The sequence below is a fragment of the Schistocerca americana genome, chromosome 1 (genome assembly GCF_021461395.2).
Source record: "Schistocerca americana isolate TAMUIC-IGC-003095 chromosome 1, iqSchAmer2.1, whole genome shotgun sequence".
Taxonomy (NCBI): domain Eukaryota; kingdom Metazoa; phylum Arthropoda; class Insecta; order Orthoptera; family Acrididae; genus Schistocerca; species Schistocerca americana.
Window position 1 is genome coordinate 981,946,666 of NC_060119.1, and position 22,870 is coordinate 981,969,535.

Consider the following 22,870-nt stretch of genomic DNA (forward strand, 5'->3'; position numbering starts at 1 on the left):
GAAAAGTTATGGCTACGGTGTTTTTCGATTCTGAATGACTCTTGCTTGTGGACATCGTGCCAATGTCTGATGCATATGTGACGACAGTGAAGAAACTTCAAGCTCGACTGAGTCGTGTTCGACCACATCGACAAAAGCAGGATGTTTTGCTGTTACACGACAGTGCACGGCCACATGTCAGTCAAAAAACCATCGAAGCGATCACAAAACTCGGATGGACAACACTGAAACACCCGCCTTACAGTCACGACCTGGCTCCATGTGACTATCATCTCTTTGTGGAACAAGGTTTGAGAGGGATGGAAATATGTGGAGAAATGAAAATATTGTTCCTAAAGGATGCATCTACACACTGTAAAACTTTCAAACATGTAGAATAAAAGATGGATTAAAAAAAAAAAATAGTGTGCATTTCTTTTGGAGTGACCCTCGTAGACGGCCGGTGTGGCCGTGCGGTTCTAGGCGCTTCAGTCTGGAACCGCGTGACCGCTACGGTCGCAGGTTTGAATCCTGCCTCGGGCATGGATGTGTGTGATGTCCTTAGGTAGTTAGGTTTAAGTAGTTCTAAGTTCTAGGGGACTGATGACCACAGATGTTGAGTCCCATAGTGCTCAGAGCCATTTGAACCATTTTTTGACCCTCGTGGGATAATAGGTGTTCCGACCTTAGTTTTGGCAAGAGTGAACTGAGTTTTCTGTTGCCTCTGTCTGCTCTCTGTTGAGTAAAACAGATATCCCTTTACTATGGCAAGCTCAAGCAGAGCCACCACGATTCTTGCTTCAGTTAATGACCCAGTGAATTGATTAAAGAAGCTCTTGCTTTATATTGACAAGTATGGTGCAAGAAAATGACGGTAGTGTCCTTGATGATGGCTTTGGTAGGAATTCTTTACAAAAACTGCGGTACACGTAAATTATAACTTATCGGGCTTTGGATATTCTTGCTACAAACAGTTGTTGCGCCAGGCCGTCCCTTTCTGGTGGATTTTTCCTTTCGCGAGATCAAAACTGAGATTTTTCATTCTGGCCAAAATAGGAAGAAGAAGTAATTAGTACGTTTCGTGCAGCGTTCAACGGCACTAGTTGTATTGGTTTCCTTTTGTCTGTCCGGTCGCTGGACAGCCGCGGTCGTCGTTTGCGGTCAGGTCCCGCGGAGGACGAGCCGGCGCTGAGCGTGTGTACTTTGTCAGCGTCAGGCGGCGCCAGGGCGAGCGAGAGAATGACGGATGGAGCGGCCGGCCGACTGTTCGGAGGCAGGTGGGGGTGCCCGACCGCGGGATGCAGGCGGGCAGGCCTGCCGCCGGTCCGTGCGACAGCTTAATGCCGCACCGTGTTCTGCCTCCCATTGGCCTGCTTCCTTACTAGTTCAGCCGAATTATATGCTTAGCTGCGAGTAATTTCTCCGCGGTTTGGGCACATTTCGACTATAACGTATTTTTAGAGGATACAAGCTATTACGAATTACTGGATCTGTTAATACCACTCGTTGTGATCAGTGTAATAAGTCACGGATGCAAAATACTAACGCGAATTCTTTACGGACGAATGGAAAAACTGGTAGAAGCCGACTTCGGGGAAGATCAGTTTGGATTCCGTAGAAATGTTGGAACACGTGAGGCAATACTAACCTTACGACTTATCTTAGAAGCTAGATTAAGGAAAGGCAAACCTACGTTTCTAGCATTTGTAGACTTAGAGAAAGCTTTTGATAATGTTGACTGGAATACTCTCTTTCAAATTCTGAAGGTGGCAGGGGTAAAATACAGGGAGCGAAAGGCTATTTACAATTTGTACAGAAACCAGATAGCAGTTATAAGAGTCGAGCGGTACGAAATGGAAGCAGTGGTTGGGAAGGGAGTGAGACAGGGTTGTAGCCTATCCCCGATGTTATTGAATCTGTATGTTGATTATCATTCATTCTGAACATTGAACGGGCAGTAAAGGAGTCCAAAGAAAAATTTGGAGTAGGAATTAAAATACAGGGAGAAGAAATAAAAATCTTGACGTTTGCCGATGACATTGTAATTCTGTCATAGACAGCAAAGGAATTGGAAGAACAATTGAACGAAATGGACAGTGTCTTGAAAGGAGGATACAAGATGAAATTGAACAAAAGGAAAACGAGGATAATGGAATGTAGTCGAATTAAATTGGGTGATGCTGAGGGAATTAGATTAGGAAATGAGACACTTAAAGTAGGAAAGGAGTTTTGCTATTTGGGGAGCAAGCTAACTGATGATGGTCGAAGTAGAGAGGATATAAAATGTAGACTGGCAATGGCAAGGAAAGCGTTTCTGAAGGAGAGAAATTTGTTAACATCGAGTATAGATTTAAATGTCAGGAAGTCGTTTCTGAAAGTATTTGTATGGAGTGTAGCCATGTATGGAAGTGAAACATGGACGATAAACAGTTAGGACAAGAAGAGAATAGAAGCTTTCAAAATGTGGTGCTACAGAAGAATGCTGAAGATTAGATGGGTAGATCACATAACTAATGAGGAGGTATTGAATAGGATTGGGGAGAAGAGAAGTTTGTGGCACAACTTGACTAGAAGAAGGAATCGGTTGGTAGGACATGTTCTGAGGCATCAAGGGATCACCAATTTAGCATTAGAGGGCAGCGTGGAGGGTAAAAATCGTAGAGGGAGACCAAGAGATGAATACACTAAGCAGATTCAGAAGGATGTAGGTTGCAGCAGGTACTGGGAGATGAAGAAGCTTGCACAGGATAGAGTAGCATGGGGAGCTGCATCAAACCAGTCTCAGGACTGAAGACCACAACAACGACAACCACCTTTGACTCATGACGTCATCAAACTGGTGGACATAAACCACTAATCGAAATCTGTTATGCGTAAATTACACGTCGTAACTTAACAGTGTCTTGAGAGGAGGATATAAGATGAACATCAACAAAAAGCAGGACAAAGATAAGAGAATGTAGTTGAATTGAATCAGCTAATGCTGAGGAACTAGATTAGAATACGAGACACTTAAAGTAGTAGATTGGTTTTGCTAGTTTGGTAACAAAGTAACAAAAAATGGTTCAAATGGCTCTGAGCACTATGGGACTTAACATCAGTGGTCATCAGTCCCCTAGAACTTAGAACTACTTAAACCTAACTAACCTAAGGACATCACACAACACCCAGCCATCACGAGGCAGAGAAAATCCCTGACCCCGCCGGGAATCGAACCCGGGAACCCGGGCGTGGGAAGCGAGAACGCTACCGCACGAACAAAGTAACAGATGATGGCGGAAGTAATATAAATATATAAATAAATAGAACTAATATACCACCAAGAAACGTTAAAAATAAATGTAGACTGGCAGTAGCAAGAAAAGCGTTTCTGAAGAAGACATTTGTTACCATCGTATATAGATTTAAGTGTACTGAATAGAATTTAGAAGACAAGAAATTTGTGAAACAACTTGATTGAAGGAAGGCATTGGTTGACAGGACACATTCTGAGATATCAAGGTGTCATGAGTTTATTATTGGAGGTAAGTGTGGGAGTGGGGGTCAAAAATTGTAGAGGGAGACCGAGGGACGAATATAGCAAACAGGCTGAAATGGATGTACGTTGCAGTAGTTATTCGGAGCAGAAGCTGCTCGCGCAGGATAGGATAGCATGGAGAGTGCATGAAACCAGTCTTTGGACTGAAGACCGCAACAACAATAGTTATCCTCGTATCGGTACATCGTTGCCTTTCATTCATGGCATAGACCTCGAGCTGCTCTGCAGATCAGTTAAACCACAACCCACATTCTAAAAAAGAATATAGGAGCAATTTATGTATTGCCAATGTTCTGGTCTATCTCTGTTTACGCATGTGTACTTTCACGCCACGGGTCAAAACTGACGTCCGATATTGGTAGGTTCAACACAACACCTAATATCGTCACATAGAAACCGGAATCGAGTCCATTTCCGAAGGAAGGCTCGTCAATGGAAAACAACACTTAAAACTGAAAGCACGTTTATTACTGACACCAACGTAAAGCCAGAACAAAACTCCTGTACGGAGAGTGCAGCTGTTTATATAACTATTGGATATTCCGGAATGCTGGTATTTATATAAACATCAAATATTTCAGGCTATACAAACATAACATTCCAGGACCGATAAATACGAAATAATAAATAATTGCCGGTGGTCCGGTTTGAACTAGCGACCCGTAGCTCACCACACAGCGATGCTAACCTCTGTGCCAAACTGCGAGCGCCGTAACTGGTGACAATTTGTAATGAACGGTTCAAGCCAGCAAATTAGACTCTTGTCATTGTAGGCCAAAGGGCGAGTGTCCTGATGTAAGTTTAATACAAGCACCTTTTTATTATATGTGAATATATTTATATATTTTTGTATTTTATGCCTTTTTATTTATCGTGCATCTTGTTATGGACCTTCGACGATTTATGGAAGAGTGGCTCAGAGATAATTATAGCTAGTTACGAGAAATGTATTACAAAACTATGCGGGAAGTGTTAAATGTGCCAGCCCGATCGCCATTATGTGATTTACTATTCGCTTCCAAGCTGACATTCGGCATCGTAGCTGACTGAACCAGTAGTATATACGGCTGTGGGGATAAAATCTCTCTGTACCGGCCGCTTAGATCCCACAATAAAAACCTTTCCTTTCCGCCCCCCCCCCCCCAAACTTTACACTGTAAATGTTGACAAGATCTGTGTCATTGTATTCCTCTTTTTAAGATTTCTCGAATGCTTTAAAAAAATTAAATCTTTTTATTGAGGAAAAATGTTGCTGTTGTAATTCGTTAGTTCAAAAAGTTACAGTATAGGTCAGAGTGTTGTTGCTCTAGTGGCGTATGTTCCTCTTTGTATTTCCGGTCTTCTGGCTTGGTCTGGTTCCCCTCCTACGCCTTCTCATGACAGCACCCATTTGCAGTACAGTCACTTTCCCAAATCGTTCCATTATGCAGTATTGCGACGATTTCAGTGCGTTTCCACCATTGTGAGCTTCATTTCGGGTGCCTCCAAGAACGGAAAATTGTATTGTTTCTCTGCATATCGTTTTTGAAAGTGCTGCGTAATAAATTAGATACGGGATTTGCACTGTTCGAGAATTAAAAATCTCCAGCAGAGGGATTCAATTTGTCTTCGTCATTACTCCACAGTTGTTGTTGTTATAACGACGTAATAGCTTCAGTGCATGAAATACAAAACATTCAAAGTTTCGATTATGTATCCACTTTTAAGGCATAAAAATTCAGTTAATTTACCGCAGATACGTGATAAGCGATAAAACAGTTTTTGACACGGTGTGCGGGTGTGCCTCCCGACGTGTACAGTGGCAGGATGACGCTATTAGTTGGATGAGTCCAGAATGCACACACCGCGTGCGCGTAATTAATCACGGGGAATTATTTATGCAGCGGGATTTCCGGACGACACTGGCGACCGCGTAATCTGTGGCGAACCGCCCTTCGAGTTTACAACCTAATATGCGAGCCTGTGTCATGCCAGGAGCGATACCAGGAAACGTACACGTATACGCCATTAAACGGCTATAAATAAACGGCGGTGTGAAGTGCGATGCTGTGTACGCTATCGCGCCCTCTGAAGTGGCGCCGCCGCGCCGCCTACACCTGCCGCGTGGCGGCGCGGCGCGGCGCGGCGGAGGGCTCGGCCGCTCCGGCCTTACCATCGTTTTCGCCACACAGCGAAAGTGTGCTCATATGGAGTATGTCGGCAGTTGCAGAATTACGGAAAATATTTTACGCTCACGCATTGTGTCGCTTTTTGGAGAACGAAAATTTCCTCTGTAAAAATCGATATAGATACCGCGACCATATCTTGCGAAACTATTTCCACGAGTCCCTGAGCGTCGTAGACACAAGCATCCCGGATGATGCTGTGTCCTTTGATTTCCAGAGGACATTCGACGCAATACCACACTGCCGTTGCGTCAACAAAGTACGAGCTTATCGAGTATCTGACCATATTTGTAATTGGTTTTAGCACTTCCTTGCCGATAGAATTCATCACGTCGTTGTTAATGGAACAAAATCGACAGACGTATAGGTAATTTCGGGAGTACACCAAGGGAGTGTTACAGGGCCGTTGTTGTTGTTGTAGTTGTTTTTGTTGTTGTGGTCTTCAGTCTTGAGACTGGTTTGATGCAGCTCTCCATGCTACCCTATCCTGTGCAAGCTTCTTCATCTCCCAGTACTTACTGCAACCTACTTCCTTCTGAATCTGCTTAGTATATTCATCTCTTGGTCTCCCTCTACTATTTTTACCCTCCACGCTGCCCTCCAATGCTAAATTTGTGATCCCTTGATGCCTCAGAACATGTCCTACTAACCGGTCCCTTCTTTTTGTCAAGTTGTGCCACAAACTCCTCTTCTCCCCAATTCTATTGAATACTTCATCATTAGTTATGTGATCTACCCCTCTAATCTCCAGCATTCTTCTGTAGCACCACATTTCGAAAGCTTCTATTCTCTTCTTGTCCAAACTATTTACCGTCCGTGTTTCATTTCCATACGTGCCTACACTCCATACAAATACTTTCAGAAACTACTTCCTGACACTGAAATCTATACTCGATGTCAACAAATTTTTCTTCTTCAGAAACGCTTTTTTTGCCTCTGCCAGTCTATATTTTATATCCTCTCTACTTTGACCATCCTCAGTTATTTTTCTCCCCAAATAGCAAAACTCCTTTACTACTATAAGAGTCTCATTTCCTAATCTAATTTCCTCAGCATCACCCGATTTAATTTGACTACATTCCATTATCCTCGTCTTGCTTTTGTTGATGATCATCTTATATTCTCTTTTCAAGACACTATCCATTCCGCTCAACTGCTCTTCTAAGTCCTTTGCTGTCTATGACAGAATTACAATGTCATCGGCGAACCTCAAAGTTTTTATATCTTCTCCATGGATTTTAATACCTACTCCGAACTTTTCTTTTGTTTCCTTTACTGCTTGCTCAATATACAGATTGAGTAACATCGGGGAGAGGCTACAACCCTGTCTCACTCCCTTCCCAACCACTGCTCCCCTTTCATCCCCCTCGACTCTTATAACTGCCATCTGGTTTCTGTACAAATTGTAAATAACCTTTTGCTCCCTGTGTTTTACTCCTGCCACCTTTTAGAATTTGAAAGAGAGTATTCCAGTCAACATTGTCAAAAGCTTTCTCTAAGTCTACAAATGCTAGAAAGTAGGTTTGCCTTTCCTTAATCTTAGTTCTAAGATAAGTCGTAAGGTCAGTATTGCCTCACGTGTTCCAATATTTCTATGGAATGCAAACTGATTTTCCCCGAGGTCGGCTTCTACCAGTTTTTCCATTCGTCTGTAAAGAATTCGTGTTAGTATTTTGCTGCTGTGACTTATTAAACTGATAGTTCGGTAATTTTCACATCTGTCAACACCTGCTTTCTTTGGGATTGGAATTATTGTATTCTTCTTGAAGTCTGAGGGTATTTCGCCTGTTTCATACATCTTGCTCACCAGATGGTAGAGTTTTGTCAGGACTGGCTCTCCCAAGGCTGTCAGTAGTTCTAATGGAATGTTGTCTACTCCCAGGGCCTTGTTTCGACTTAACGTCTTTCAGTGCTCTGTCAAACTCTTCACGCAGTATCGTATGTCCCATTTCATCTTCATCTACTGTTTACTTGGGCCGTTACTGTTTACAAATTCACATCAATTATAATTACACAAAAGGTACTTTCGCATGGTGTGTCACTGCGAAGTAGCTTAGCTCGATGAAACTTGAACGATACTGAGAAAGAAGTGGTACAGAAGGTATCTGAAACAAATTCGCAATGATATGAACAGAAATGACACTTTTATTCAAACACAGTAATTACATAGAAGTCACTACGATTCGTGCTGGTCCCCCGGACAAGGACATAGCTCTAAATACGGTGTGTAGTTACGAAGGACAGCAATGCATGCTCTACAACTTGTTCCCACGGTGGCTGCGAGTTTAGTGTGGAGTTCATGTGCTACGGCGTTCCATTCCTCCATCAGCGTTGTGGGCAACTGCAGGATGGTCGGTGGAGCATGTGGACGTCTTGCGGCATGTCTCCTCAGTGCATCCCAAACATGCTCCATGGGATTTAAGTCGGAGGAACGGGCAGACCAGTCCATTCGATGAGTATCCTGTCATTGCAAGAGCTACTTCACCTGCCCAGTTCGATGAGGTCGCGCAGAGGCATCCATAAAAATGAAGTCAATGTTGAATGTACCCATGAAAGTGAAGGGTGTCACAATAACGTTGACCACTGATTGTACCGTGTTCAAAGTGTGGGAGGCCGGTATGCCCATGCAACATTATGCCTCCCCACACCATAACACATGGACCACCGAAAAGATTACATTGGACGTTGTTCCTGGGTGCATTAAGTGTTCCCACCTCTCGCCGTATGAGAATACGTCCAGCATTGTCCAGCGTGATCGTTTTAGTGGTCCAGGTGTTTTATGTGAAGAGGCATAATGTTGGAAGGGCGTATTGAACTCCAAATCTAGAAAACGGTTTACTCACTGGTCAGTGTTTTTGTGACCCTTTATGTCGTCCTCATGTGCGTCTTTTGAAAGTTGATTTCGGCTATGGCTTCATGTTTATGGATGACAGTGCGCGACCACGTCGAACTGCGCAGCCGGAGGACATTTTAGAAAAAGAGGAAATTCGGTAAATGGGCTGGCCTGCCCGTTCCCCCGACTTGAATCCCACCGAGCAAGTATGGGATGCGTTGGAGAGACGCATTGCAGCACGTTCACACGCACTAACGACCATCCAGCAGTTGTCCTCCTTGGTGGAGGAATGGAACGCCCTACCATATGAACTTCTTGCCAACCTTGTGGGCAGCATGGGAGCACGTTGCAGAGCTATTTTAATGTCCATGTCCGCGGTGACTTCAGTGTGATTACTGTCTTCGAATAAAACTGTCATTTCTGTTCGTCTCTTTGCATATTTGTTTCAATTACCTTCTATACGATGGTGTAGCAATTCTTTCTAGGTGTGGTCTAAGTTTCATGGAGCTGTGTTACTTCGCAGTGACACGTCCGAAAGTTACTTTCATCCTTAGCTTTCGTACACCAGTGTATGTTAATGATCTAGTGAATAACGTCGGAAGCTCCGAGAGGCTACTCGCCAGTGATGCTGTTGTCTGCCCCAGATGAGTAGCGAAATGGCTCAAGAGCTGCATAGGGCCGATGTTCGGCGCAGGGACTGGCAGTTGACCCTCAACGTAAATAAATGTAACTCACTGCGCATGAGTAGGCGAACAGATCCATTACTCTTCGATTACATTATTGGGCCAAATCACTGAAAACAGCTACTACAGTGAAATACATTGGAATAACCATCCAGAGCGAACTAAAATGGAATGACCACATAGGACTTGTACTAGGAATCGTAACCAGGACTGACATTCGTTGGAGAAATCTAAAGGAATGAAATGTAACTCGCCCACGAAACTAGTGGTTTACAAGATACTTGTTCGATCTTTCTTAAGTATTTTTCATCACTCTTACCAAATATAGGGTAATACCACAGATAGTCTCCGACGAATAAGGCCGCGTTTCGTTATGAGATCGTGTACTCTCAATGAGAGCATTACGGAGGTGCTCAGTAAACGTCCAGTGGCAGACGCTACAAAAAGACGTTATGCATCGCGGAGGTGGTTTTCAGTTGTCTGGCAACATATTGTTTTCAGAATGAGATTTTCACTCTGCAGCGGAGTGTGCGCTGATATGAAACTTCCTGGCAGATAAAACTGTGTGCCGGACCGAGACTCGAACTCGGGACCTGCAGGAGAGCTTATGTAAAGTTTGAAAGGTAGGAGACGAGGCACTGGCAGAAGTAAAGCTGTGAGGACGGAGCGTGAGTCGTGCTTAGGTAGCTCAGATGGTAGAGCACTTGCTCGCGAAAGGCAAAGGTCCCGAGTTCGAGTCTCGGTCCGGCACACAGTTTTAATCTGTCCGGAAGTTTCATATCAGCGCACACTCCGCTGCAGAGTGGAAATCTCATTCTGGAAACATCCCCCAGGCTGTGGCTAAGCCATGTCTTCGCCATATCCTTTCTTTCAGGAGTGCTAGTTCTGCAAGGTTCGCAGGAGAGCTTCTGTAAAATTTGGAAGGTAGGAGACGAGGTATTGGCAGAAGTAAAGCCATGAGGACGGAGCGTGAGTCGTGCTTAGGTAGCTCAGATGGTAGAGCACTTGCCCGCGAAAGGCAAAGGTCCCGAGTTCGAGTCTCGGTCCGGCACACAGTTTTAATCTGCCAGGAAGTTTCAGCATATTGCTTCCTCCCAAATACGTTTACTGAAATGACCACAATGAGAAAATCCGAGAAATTCGTGAATGGTACAGGGAAAGGGGAAGGCGGACGTAAGAACCATCCGCTACCTACCTTACTGTGGCTTGCGAAGTGCTGATAAAGATACGCGATTGGCTCGATGAATATTGTACTAAGAAAAGAATAGACTAGATGATGAATGTTCAACAGAAATGAAAGTAACTTCGGGCCAGTCTCAAGAAGCGTAATTGGATTTACGACGTTCTCAATCTGCATAAATGATGTAGGCCTAACATATTGGATCTGTAACAATAGAAGATTTTTTGTTGACGCTGCTGTTGGTTACAGGGAAGTATCGTCGTTGGATGACTGTAAGGAAATGCAGTAAGAATTGGAAAAAGTCCAGTTGGTGAAATGCATTACAGATTTCTCCAAATGTGAATCAGTGCAAAATAACGCCTATAACAAAGAAAAAGAACGCGATAGCAGCAGATTTTAATAATTTAAATAGTTAAGGTTAATACTAAGAAACAACAAGTAATGGGAAAATCACGGATAGGGAAGGTAAATGAAAGGCTTAGATTTGTTGGAAGGGCTCTCGGAAAGTGTAGTGCATACTCAAACGAAATCGCATACGAGATGCTAGAGCGACCAATTTTAGAGTATTTCTCCAGCGTTTGCAGTCTTTATCAAGTACACAAGACAACAGACATCGGACGATTTCAGAGACGCTCTATTGGGATCAGTAAAGCTGCATGCCTTCTGAGGCATCAAGGGATCGCTAATTTAGTACTGGAGGGCAGCATGGAGGGTAAAAATCGTAGAGGGAGACCAAGAGATGAATACACTAAGCAGATTCAGAAGGATGTAGGCTGCAGTAGGTACTGGGAGATGAAGAGGCTTGCACAGGATAGAGTAGCATGGAGAGCTGCATCAAACCAGTCTCAGGACTGAAGACCACAACAACAACAACAACAACAACTATTGGGATCGTTATAGGTCGCTATAGATCATACGAAAGAGTAACAAGGATGCTTGGGGAACGTAAAGGAGGAATCTTTCGAAGAATAGTGACGTAATTCTCGCGAAACTGTGTTGGGTACATTTGGAGAGCCTGTCGCTATCGGGTATCTCGCATAGGGATCTTGGGCATAAAATATGGAAGATTACGGCGACACTGTCGTTTTTCCTTTCTTAATCAGTGAATGCAGTAGGATCGGTACTATTGGTCATAAATACTTTCTGCCACGCACTGTACAGTGGCTTGCTGAATGTACAGGGCGTGGATGAAAGTGTGGAAGCCTCAAGAACAATGCATTACCGGACCTAATACAAAAATGGTTCAGATGGCTCTGAGCACTATGCGACTTAACTTCTGAGGTCATCAGTCGCCTAGAACTTAGAACTAATTAAACCTAACTAACCTAAGGACATCAACCCGAGGCAGGATTCGAACCTGCGACCGTAGCGGTCGCTCGACTCCAGACTGTAGCGCCCATAACCGCACGGCCACTCCGGCCGGCGGACCTAATACAGTGTAGGACACCCGTTGGCATTCCAAACAGCTGCCACTCGTCTCGCAGTGGTAAAATACAGGTCCTGTATGGTTTTCAAGGGAATCTTACACCATTCTTCAGCAAAATAGTGGCAAATTCAGGTTACATTTATGGAGGAGGACAGCGATCTCTCCAAAGTAGATAACAAAGGCTCATTGGTATTGATCTGGTCACTGTGGTGGCCGAGAGAAATGTGAAATTCATCCTGGAGCTCACAAAACTAGTCCTGAAGGTTGTGAGCTGTGTGAGCAGGGGCCCTGGCGTCACGGAACACAGCATAACCATTGGTGAAGTAACATTGTACCATGCAATGGACCTGATCAGCCAATATCGTCCATGGCAGTAATGCGACCAAGCAGAGTAACCATGGGACCATGGTATACCATGATATGGCTTCCCAAATCACCACCAAACCCCGCCATGTTTCACGCTTTAAACTCGGTCAGAAGTTGGAAACAGTGTGCAGCAAGATTCATCAGACTAAATGACTTCCTTCCATTACTCCATAGCCAAGTTTTATGGCTTCGGCACCACGTTTTTTATTACGGGTATTTGCATCATTTGCCAATGGCCTTGCCACAGTGGTAACAGCGGTTCCCGTCAGATCACCGAAGTTAAGCGCTGATGGGTGACCATCCGCTGTTGGCAAGCGGGCTGCACTCAGCCCTTGTGAGGCAAACTGATGAGCTACTTGATTGAGAAGTAGCGGCTCCGGTCTCGAAAACTGACATACGGCCGGGAGAGCGGTGTGCTGATCACATGCCCCTCCATATCCACATCAAATGACGCCTATGGGCTGAGGAAGACACGGTGGTCGATCGGTACCGTTGGGCCTTCATGGCCTGTTCGGGAGTAGTTTAGTTTTTTTTATTTGCATCATTTATGAGTAGTTTTGGAGTTCCAGCTCGCCTTGCAGTAGCGTGTTGTTTTGGTGCTGAGAGGTTCCGCGAGTGCGATATTACGTTCTGCAGTGACTTTTGTTTATGTCACAATCGTCTTCAGTTGCCGCCCGTCACAGTCACCAACGACCATTTTCGTCTACTTAGTGTAGATTTTGTTCCGACTTTCCCTGTATACGGTAAAAAACTCCGATACGGTGCCTTTTGAAACACCAAACACTTCGGCTACCTTGGTTGCGGAAGCACCCACCATACGACCGCCAGCAATTTTCCACGTTCGAAGCCACTTAGTAGCTCCAGTATAATGCACTCATAACTGTTGTGACCACGACTGACACGTGCAACGCATTGAGGACATTGCACAGGTGCCGTTCGTACTCAAAATACGACAGCGCAACATGCAGGCTTGACTAGCATCTGCAGTTTTGTTCAAGCGTGCATTTCTCAAGGCGCTTCTGTATTTTTATCCAATGCGGATTGTTTTCTGTGCATGTAATACCCGTTTATTCTATACTTGATGCCATATCCGGGCATTGTTGTTTTTAGATTTATGGACATTCAAACTTTGTTTCGAAGACACTCCTTTGAACATTCGTGTACAGAGAATGGAAAAGGTGGAAGCCAGAATGGTATCACAATTGGTAGAGTATGGGAGATGTGGATTGATGCCCTAACCACATTCCTGTACAGTAATTTTCATCATGTTAGTGGCGTGCGGACGTGCATTATAGCGTTCCAGCAGCACTTGAAAACTTAATGTAATGTTCTCGGTCGTTTGTCTTCATTTGCGGCCTCAACGTGTCTCGCAATAAACGTCTGCAGTTATTACTTTCCTGAAAGAGCACTCGCTATTACATAACGCCTTATTCATGCTGTGCGATACGTATCTGCCTTTTCTGTTTATCGAAAGAAACTAGTGTCCGGTTGTTTTTATTGAGGACTTGGCCATTTTTTATTTCCTTGTGTCGATTTAAAGGAACTATTTGCGTCATTAGTAACAGAACTAAAGGACTTGTTACAGAGGGATAAGTCTTTATGATGAGCAATTAAGAGACATAAAAATGCTCACCTGCCGAGTTTGCTGAGTGACTTCCGAATAGATAGAATCAGTTACTGTATGAAAAGCTTGGATAGTATTTCCCTTGGTGCACTATACGACAGGTCTCTCTAAGCGCGAATAAATGCAAGGCCTAAACATAAGAAAGACCACTCTACTCTCCAGCTAAAATAATAGGGCTGTCACATCTTACAGCGATTGAATTGATAAAGCATCAAGTATCGGATACATGTAAGAACTAGATTTTTGTTTGGAGGATTCTAGTATAAGTGCAGTGTGTGTAATGAGACAGCCCACAAAACGCTCTGCAACAAACTATTACTACTATTTGTGGTTCTTATCAAGTAGGCTTGAAACCAGATCCCGAAGGCTTTCCGAGACTCGCTGCTAATATCGCAACAGACAGTATGCAGTATGTCTGCAGGGTGTAAACAGATGCTCCCGGAACGTAATTTGGAATCGTTGAGGGCGTCATTCTCATGAAAGCTCACTGAATGAATTCACATAAGTTGCATTTGTTTTTGTATGACATCTGCTTTGAGCAAAATTTTTTTCATTGAATTTTCAGCATCATCAGGGGGATTTTATTTTCTTTCTATTAAAATCTTGAACATGGCACTAGCCAGCAACTGTAGAAATGGAGATACAGTGGGAATCATACAGCCAACCAGCTGCACGTAAAATTCAAATTTTCACCTAGGTTTCGACAGATATAAACCTGTCTTCCTCAGAATAAGTGATGACACCAAAAAATAGGATGTATTACAATCAGTGCACGGAAATCATACGTTCAGCAAAACGAAACGTCGAACTACGGTGGCCATCACCAAATGTTGTGCCGCACTTAGTTGTAACAAGGAAGTAATTAAAGGTTTCATAGTACAACGCAGTTGGTAGGAGAAAATTGGCATTTAAATAATTTGTGAAACCATTGTAATGGTGTCTCATATTCAATAGTGCGCTTAAATATAAGTACAAATGCTATTATTAATCAAAGTCGCCGGCCGAAGTGGCCCTGCGGTTAAAGGCGCTGCAGTCTGGAACCGCAAGACCGCTACGGTCGCAGGTTCGAATCCTGCCTCGGGCATGGATGTTTGTGATGTCCTTAGGTTAGTTAGGTTTAACTAGTTCTAAGTTCTAGGGGACTAATGACCTCAGCAGTTGAGTCCCATACTGCTCAGAGCCATTTGAACCATTAATCAAAGTCGTTCGCACACATAGTAAAAACAAAAACACTTCACCTCGTAACAATAGTGTCAGAACTGTTAGATTGGTGAAGTTGGCAGCAATTTGAGAAAAGCCTCAAAATTGGTCCAAATGAGCACTATGGGACTTAACTTCTGAGGTCATCAGTTCCCTAGAACTTGGAACTACTGAAACCTAAGGACATCACACACATCCCTGCCCGAGGCATGATTCGAACCTGCGACCGTAGGGGTCACGCGGTTCCAGACTGTAGCGCCTAGAACCGCTCGGCCGCCCCTGCCACCCCTGTCGATATCTTCACCATTCTTGTACAGCTGACATAGTCTTCCGTCTCTAATGACCTCGATGTGGACAGGTTGTGAAACTACAGGTAGAGTTTCGTCTGACATATTGTCACCGTAACATCAAGACCATTAGATTGTTCTATAAGCCATTAAAACCAGCTGGAGGTTGCATCAAAGTAGTGCTCACCGTAATAAAGTTGTTGTTTTAAATTTTGATTCGTAATCATCCGTAAATCACACCCGACATGAATCAAACTTAAGACGATCGTGAATCATTTGATGAGAATGCTCAGAGCAGGCTGTAATCTTTTTATTATCTGTGCAATCGGCCAAATTCAACCGTGGGTCATTTTCAAGCAACTTCGTTTTACATAGTAATACTGGAAGATACGTGCGTGAAAATGACCCAAGGTTGAAACTGGCCGATCGCACAGAAGATGATAAGAATACAGCCTACTTGGACCAAGTATTCATTCTCAAAACACTTTGAGGCTATGTATCATTTGATGGTTTGATACCTGATTTACTAGCTTCAAAGCAAATATGCATTCAACCAGAAGATTGTGTTTTGCCTTGCCTTTCCCTGCCTACCTCCGACCTTTGAAGTGACTTTCCCGCCCTGTTGCAGGGGGATGTACAGTTTTAAGTGAACTCTGAACGACGATGCAACTTGGCAATTTGCTCATTAAAAAATCATTACGAGAGCTGAGAGAAGAGTGAGTGATAAAAGTATTCGAAGTTCAACGGAGGATTGAACCTCCGACTCTTGGATATGTTGCCTGCCAGTAGTCGTATAGTTCTGTGTCTGTAACTACCGTCTTAGTGTTCTTGTGTCTCGATTGTTGCCTTCTCGCAGTAAATTGACCTCCACAAATTTGTGGCCTCTCGCCTTAAAAAAGGAAGTAAAATAAAGGGTGGTAAACAATAATGAATTTTGTTGCCCAGATGCCATGCAGACGTCATAACAACTGAGCTGCCATAAAAGAACCCAGTGCCTTGGGGAAATGGCTACCTTAATGATTCCCTTTGTATGTCTGAAAGATATCACCGCGTAGGGTGTATTAATGTAAACCGTTATTCCGTTTGCCTGGCGGAGCACCTTTTTCCCCGGTGGTTTTGTGCGGCGGCCGTTTTATAAATAGTGAGGTGATCCGGAGGGCGGCGGGCGGCCGTTTGATCCCTGGGAGACGGCCGCGTAGGTGGCTGGCGCGGCCGTCACGGCGGCAGCGAATTTCACGGCGGCACGAGCTGGGGGGGCGCGCATAACTCACTGACCTGCCGCGGCGTGGCGCGCCGCTCGCGAAAGCCCCGCCTCGTCACGGCTGTTGGGGCCGCTATTACTGGCCGTCGGCCGCTGCCGTGCCTGCCGCCTGGGAAAGACGCCCGTCCAGCCTCTCGCAGGCCTTTTAAGAGCTCCCTTCCCGGCTCGAAATTATTTCGAGTCGCCGTCAAACATCCTCTTGTATCGCAGCGGGGCTCCTGTCATCCCCCCGCACGCTGCCGGCCTAAGTTATTATTCCCTCCAGCGTGGGACAGGCGCTCTATTGTTTAAATAAGTCTCGCGACCTTCTGTCCCTCAGTCGAGGCTTGAGAATCCAGGAGGGAGCAGTCCGACTGCGGAAGAACGCGTGACTGGTAGGTTCGCAAGTATTTTCATGTGAACGACAATGCTGTCGCATATGTACCGCAGTTACATTGCGGCATTTGTGCTTTGAAAATAAGAACGCTGTATAGCAGTGTCTTGATAATGGCCTGAATTCGAGGAGGAAGAAGGTTCTCCAATTTCTTCAGGTATATCCTATCCAAATGATGTCAGGCATTCCTTAGAGCCATAAAACTGCGAGGATATTGCCTGCTACATTTCATCCGTTAATAGTGCCAGATATTTTATATAGGATAAAGACCCGGTGATTTTTGTGGGCCACACGAGATATTGAAGACTGGCTGAATGTTCGTCAATCCAGGAACGTATGCGTGAGTCTTGTGAACACTGCTGGCCTCATTTGTCCAGACGGGGAGCGTCCACGGCATACGGGGGTAGTGTGATAAGTCTGGTAAATTTCCTTGCCGCCGTGTGGCTAGGGTCTCCCGTCGGGTAGACCGTTCGCCTGGTGCAAGCCTTTCGAGTTGATGCCACTTCGGCGACTTGCGTGTCGATGGGGTTGAAATGATGATGACAAGGACAACACAACACCCAGTCCCTGAGCGGAGAAAATCTCCGACCCATCCGGGAATCGAACCCGGGCCGTTAGGCATGACATTCCGTCGCGCTGACCACTCAGCTACCAGGGGTGGACCGGTAAATTTCCATGAAACACTGAAACATTTTGTTGCGCCTTCATGGTTGGTAACCTTGATATACCAATAACCGTATAAAACATTTCACCAATGTACAGGATATAGTTATTAAACATCTTAATTTGAAGGATTAGACTGCTGCACATATCAAAACAGATTTGGATGAAGTTCACGCGGACTGTGCTCCATCATTGAAGGCAATTTACTTTTAGATTAATGAATTTAAGTATGGTCGGACAAGCATCGAATAATAAGCGCACTCCAGCTGTCCGATTTTTGTCACCACAAAGGAAGCCATTGGCAAAGCCCATGATGTGGTAATGCAAGACCACCGAATTAAAAAAAAAAATAGTGATATTTCTGACACTGAAATCTGGATCTATCATTACACATCAGAGTCAAAACGACAGTCAAAACAAAGGACAGAGTCTGGTGAAATTGCACCGAAGAAGGCAAAGTCCATTTTGTCAGCTGTTTAATTGATGGCCACTGTTTTTTGGGATTACCAGGATAATGCATCACGCCACACATCAGCGATAACAATGGCGAAAATGCATGAATTGGGCTTTGAATTGGCTCCTCGTCCACCCTGTTCACCAGACATAGCCTCGAGTGATTTCTTTCTATTCCCTAACTGGAAACTTTGGCTTGTTGGGATGCATCGAATGAGGGTAGTTGCAGTCAACGAGTATTTTGTAGAGTTTTACAGAACCTATTTTATGGACGGGATGAAAAAGCTGGAGGATGGCAAGACCAAGAGTGTACCCCTCAAAGGACACTGTCGAGAATTAAAGTGAGTTGTTTAAGAAAGAAACATGTTGCTTGATTTTTTTTTTTTTTACCAAATTTGTCAAACCACTGTCGTAGTCGTCGTAAAGATGTAGAAGAGAGGGCAAGAGTTGCTCACCGAGAATATTGAAATAAACATCGTGGTTGATGCTCACGGTAATCTGAATGAGTAAGGATCCAAGTCATGACACAAAAAAACACTCAAAACCTCACAGAACGACCTTCCACCTGAATACATCCTCCGCGGGTTCGCGCATCAGGCCGTCAGTGCACACGACACACACCTTGCGTCATTTGAAAAGGGGAACAGTCGTGAGCCGTTGGACCACACTAAACGTTTCCATTCAGCTACTATCCAGTTTTTGTGTTGTTTGGCCCACTGAAGACGTTTAGCTGTTGTACCGCTGTGAGTAATGGCGTTTCGTGAGGTACCTGACTCTAAATGTCGTTTGTCTACAGTTTCCCTCGAAGTGTTCGCTCGAAATCTGGGTGAGATGGGCGTTCACTCCCAACACCAACTTGTGTCTGGTTTCAAGCTGATTATCATTGAGGAGGAGTTACCCTCGTCTCCGGTCCGTGTCTATTAGGACACGTCTTTTTGATAACTATCCTTACACCGTCTTACTTACATGGCTTCGAGTAGTACACCATTCCTTGTAGACAGGTTCGACAGTCCGACAGTCGGGCAACTTCGTTCAGGATGGGTCATGAGCACGGGCAAGCATCGGCTCTCTGGCGTTCTATCAAGTCTCCACGTTAGCCCCGTTACTACGCTGATTCCGTACAGCTGACTGGGACATACTCACTACCTCACTGTCATGCCTTACATTAGCAGTACCACATCACCGCCTAGTCCAGCTTTACATCTATAGCACACCAAAGTGACCAGTGTTCTCCTTTAAGGGGGTGGCGATGGAAAATTGTTTGTTATACAGGTTATTAATGTAATGTATCCACCAGGGTGGAAGCAAATACGTCACTGTGAGGTAGGCCTACACTCTTTCCAAAGCTGCAGAGGAGACAAAAAGGAATTTTTGCTGACCAGAAGTGCAGGAAGCGACTATGTGAATTTGACAGTTATCAGTAATGTGAGATAAACAAAGTTTAGTGTTTCCAGTTATTATGCCCGACTTATTTGTAGAATTGTAAATCTTAAGAAAAACTTTGACGTCTATAAATGCATTTGTAACCGAAGCTCTTCCAATGTGTTGTGAGGCTGTCGCTAAAATGTCTAGATGCACTAACAGTTGTGTGCGGGAGATCTGAGGCTTTGCGCCAGGTGTAACCCCTGTCCTGCGTTTTTGTGCAATTATGATTTGTCTCTGCAGCGTGTATTTTCCAAGAACATGATTCCGTATGGAAATAACGAACGGAAATTTATAAACTAGCCTAAATTTGCCATTTTAATCATCTCACAAGCAGAGCAGAAGTTGTTGTGCCTTTAAGAACTGTAACATGCCGCTACTTGTTGTGAGAATTGCCGTCTCACCGTGGAGCGCCGTAGCTGTTAACTAGAGAAGTGTTTGACTCGGTCGGACTCGTCGCTTACGAATGTAACCAGACAGTAGCATTTAGAGAGAGAGAGAGAGAGAGAGAGCGTGATGTGGGGAGGGGGGTGGGGGGATTGAAATTCGGAGAGTAAAAACACTGCCAGCGTTCTTGTACAGACAGACGATTACTTAGCCAAGTACTCGTGTTTCGAGCACAACACAGACAGCCTTATGTAAATGTAGTTGGGCTGCCGGTATCCTGAAGTCCCCGTATTACGGTTACAGCTTCACAGAAACAACTCATTAGTGTGGCTACAACGAAAACGACTTAAATTTTGCAGTAATTACGTGGGAAGAGATTCACGTGTTAGACCGGAGCAAATTTAAAATCAGGTTTTCCATTGATGGAGTATGAAGAAGCCACGTATGGAAACATCCTACAGAGAAAAGAAAACAAAATAAACATATATACTACAATATCAAATTAAAAAAAAAAATCTCGAAGATAAGTTGCTGGCTACTTGAAATGTTGAGATGCACTGATAGGTCTGAGGTCGTAAAGATCTCAGTGCAAAGACAATCTGAATTACACTTGACTCATCGTATTACAATTTAACAAACCTGGCTCATTTATTTACCGCTTCTTAAGGTTTTTTATGAGAAGACAAAGTGAACTCGTGGAATTCTCTCGTTACATATCAAATACATATCCAGAAAATTGTAGTGAAGGCGTTACCATTCACTATTATAATTATTTGAATCTCACGTAGGGTGCTAGGCAATACCGCTCGGAAACAACTGAAAAGCCGCATCAATTGGCGCCTCTTCACAGTTCAATGCTGGGACTACTTGGCGTGTATCGGAAAAGACAGTGAGGCGTTTAGTCATCATCGCTGCGAGATAAAAGCAGAATTCACTGCTTATTTATTAATTTCAGTGAAATGTTTGAGCGGAGCGAAACAAGCCTCCCCATAAATTCGACAGTGGTTGTTATCTGAATTTCCGTAGCCAAAAGAAGAGTGGGAAATGTACAAATGAAGTATCAAAATGTGTAGTTTTGAAAAAAAAGCGGAATTGCTAATTGCTTTAAAGTAATCACGGTAGCTAAAGAAAACTTAATTAGTGATTCGAGTGATAATTGAAATATTTCACCAAAAGTTGGTGCCAGCTAAGTAAATTAAGTGTCAAAAAGTTTAACTCTTCAAGAGCTAGCAACGTTTTTTGCATAAAAGTTAACAATGAGCTGTCAAAAAGGATTTCTTCGAATCAAGTACTAAATTTAGGACATTTCGAGAGCAGGGGTCGCTAGGAATGCAAATGAGATGTCAAAAAGATCATCTCTTCGAGGCGTAGGTATTTTGCATACAAAAAATTAGAGTTTGGTGTAGTATTTAACTATCAAACCTGATTTCCTACGAACCAAGTTCTAAATATAGGATATTTCGTGAACAGAAGGCGCAAGGAAAACAAACGAAGTGTCAGTAAACTTGGAAATTAAAAAAAGAAAAAAAATCGGTTCAGTGTTAGAGACCCATTTGATGCTCCTTTGAATGATACTCGAAATCGTGTACAGCAAAAGATATGCATCAGATGTTTCGCTAATCAGTTTTATTTCTTTCTTTTAGACAAATCAGTTCGCCATCCATTTTACCAATTTTTCAATTTTTTTGTTATTTTTGCAATTTTTGCATTTATTTCAGCTGCCAAAGTCTCTTACATTTAGTCAAATATAATTTTCATGGTATATGAGTTGTAAATAATTATACTGAAACTCACGGCAACAATAACAGTGACTATATGCATAGTAACGAATATGTGAAATTTAAGAAGTATAAATCTTATTAATATCAAGCAATTTCCTCATAACATTGTTGTGAACTGTAAGCAAGCACAGGTAACGGAATCGTATGACAACAGTACAGGAGGAAACTATGTGGACAAGAAGTTGACTGCTCAGAGAGAGAGTGAGAAATAGTAAGGTAAGATTAGCAGATAATGAAAGAAGGAAGAGAATTGAGGAAAGCATGGAGAGGGAAGCTACAGCGATGATTACAGATAAACCTTTAATCTCGTCGTGAACGCTGAGTAGTTTTGTGTAAGACGCAGGTAACAGGCTAATTTTTTCCATAGTTGTGTGGCTGAAGCGGAGAAGGAGATAGAGAAATATTTAGTGCTGTGCAAAGGTACATGCAAGATTCTGAACGTATCTAATCTGGTATTACAGTTATGGAATGATGATTAATATTTGGCATCTGAGGAGAGTTACTGAGGACACCAGCGAGTAAGAAACTGATGAAATGAACAGAGCGTATGAAAATCACACCGCCTATACGGTCACACCAAACTTCGCAACTTTTTTCCACGGCGTTGTAGGGTTCAGCACTCTGCATACAACAGAGTGAGCATGCCTGATTTTGGCGTTGCGCACGTCTTGCTTCGATTTGTTTCACAGCTTCCTGTAAACTTAACAGAATCCAGGGGCTGGATCTTGGAGTGCAGTAAGTGTACCTGAATCCCTGGGCTTTACCGGCTGATGTCGTTACATTCTTTGTATCCTGCCACTGGAGTGCGATGATCATCTCTGTGACGCACTCCCGCTAAGTAAACTAACCCGTTGAGAAACGAGCTTCTCTTTTCTTTATCCGCTCTATTCACCTCGCGTGTTTAGAACATCATACCCATGAGCAGTACTCAAGAAACGATCACTAGAATTTTGTAAGCTACGTCTTTCATGGGTGAATTACACTTTCTTGGGACTCTCCCAGTTCATCTCAGTCTAGCATCTACTCTTCCTAGAACTAGTTTTATGTCATAATTCAATTTTAGGTCTCACTGCACGCGTATTAATATACATGATGTTTTTATTAAAGTCTTTGCATCAGACGTCCAAGGGTGACAGATGACATCATGGGGAACAACTTTTGTTCGCGGCCTTTTCCCGGCGTCGGTTGGCGTCTTTTACTATTCGCCGAGTCTGGGACAACGAGATTTCACCGAAAATGCTGGGTCTAC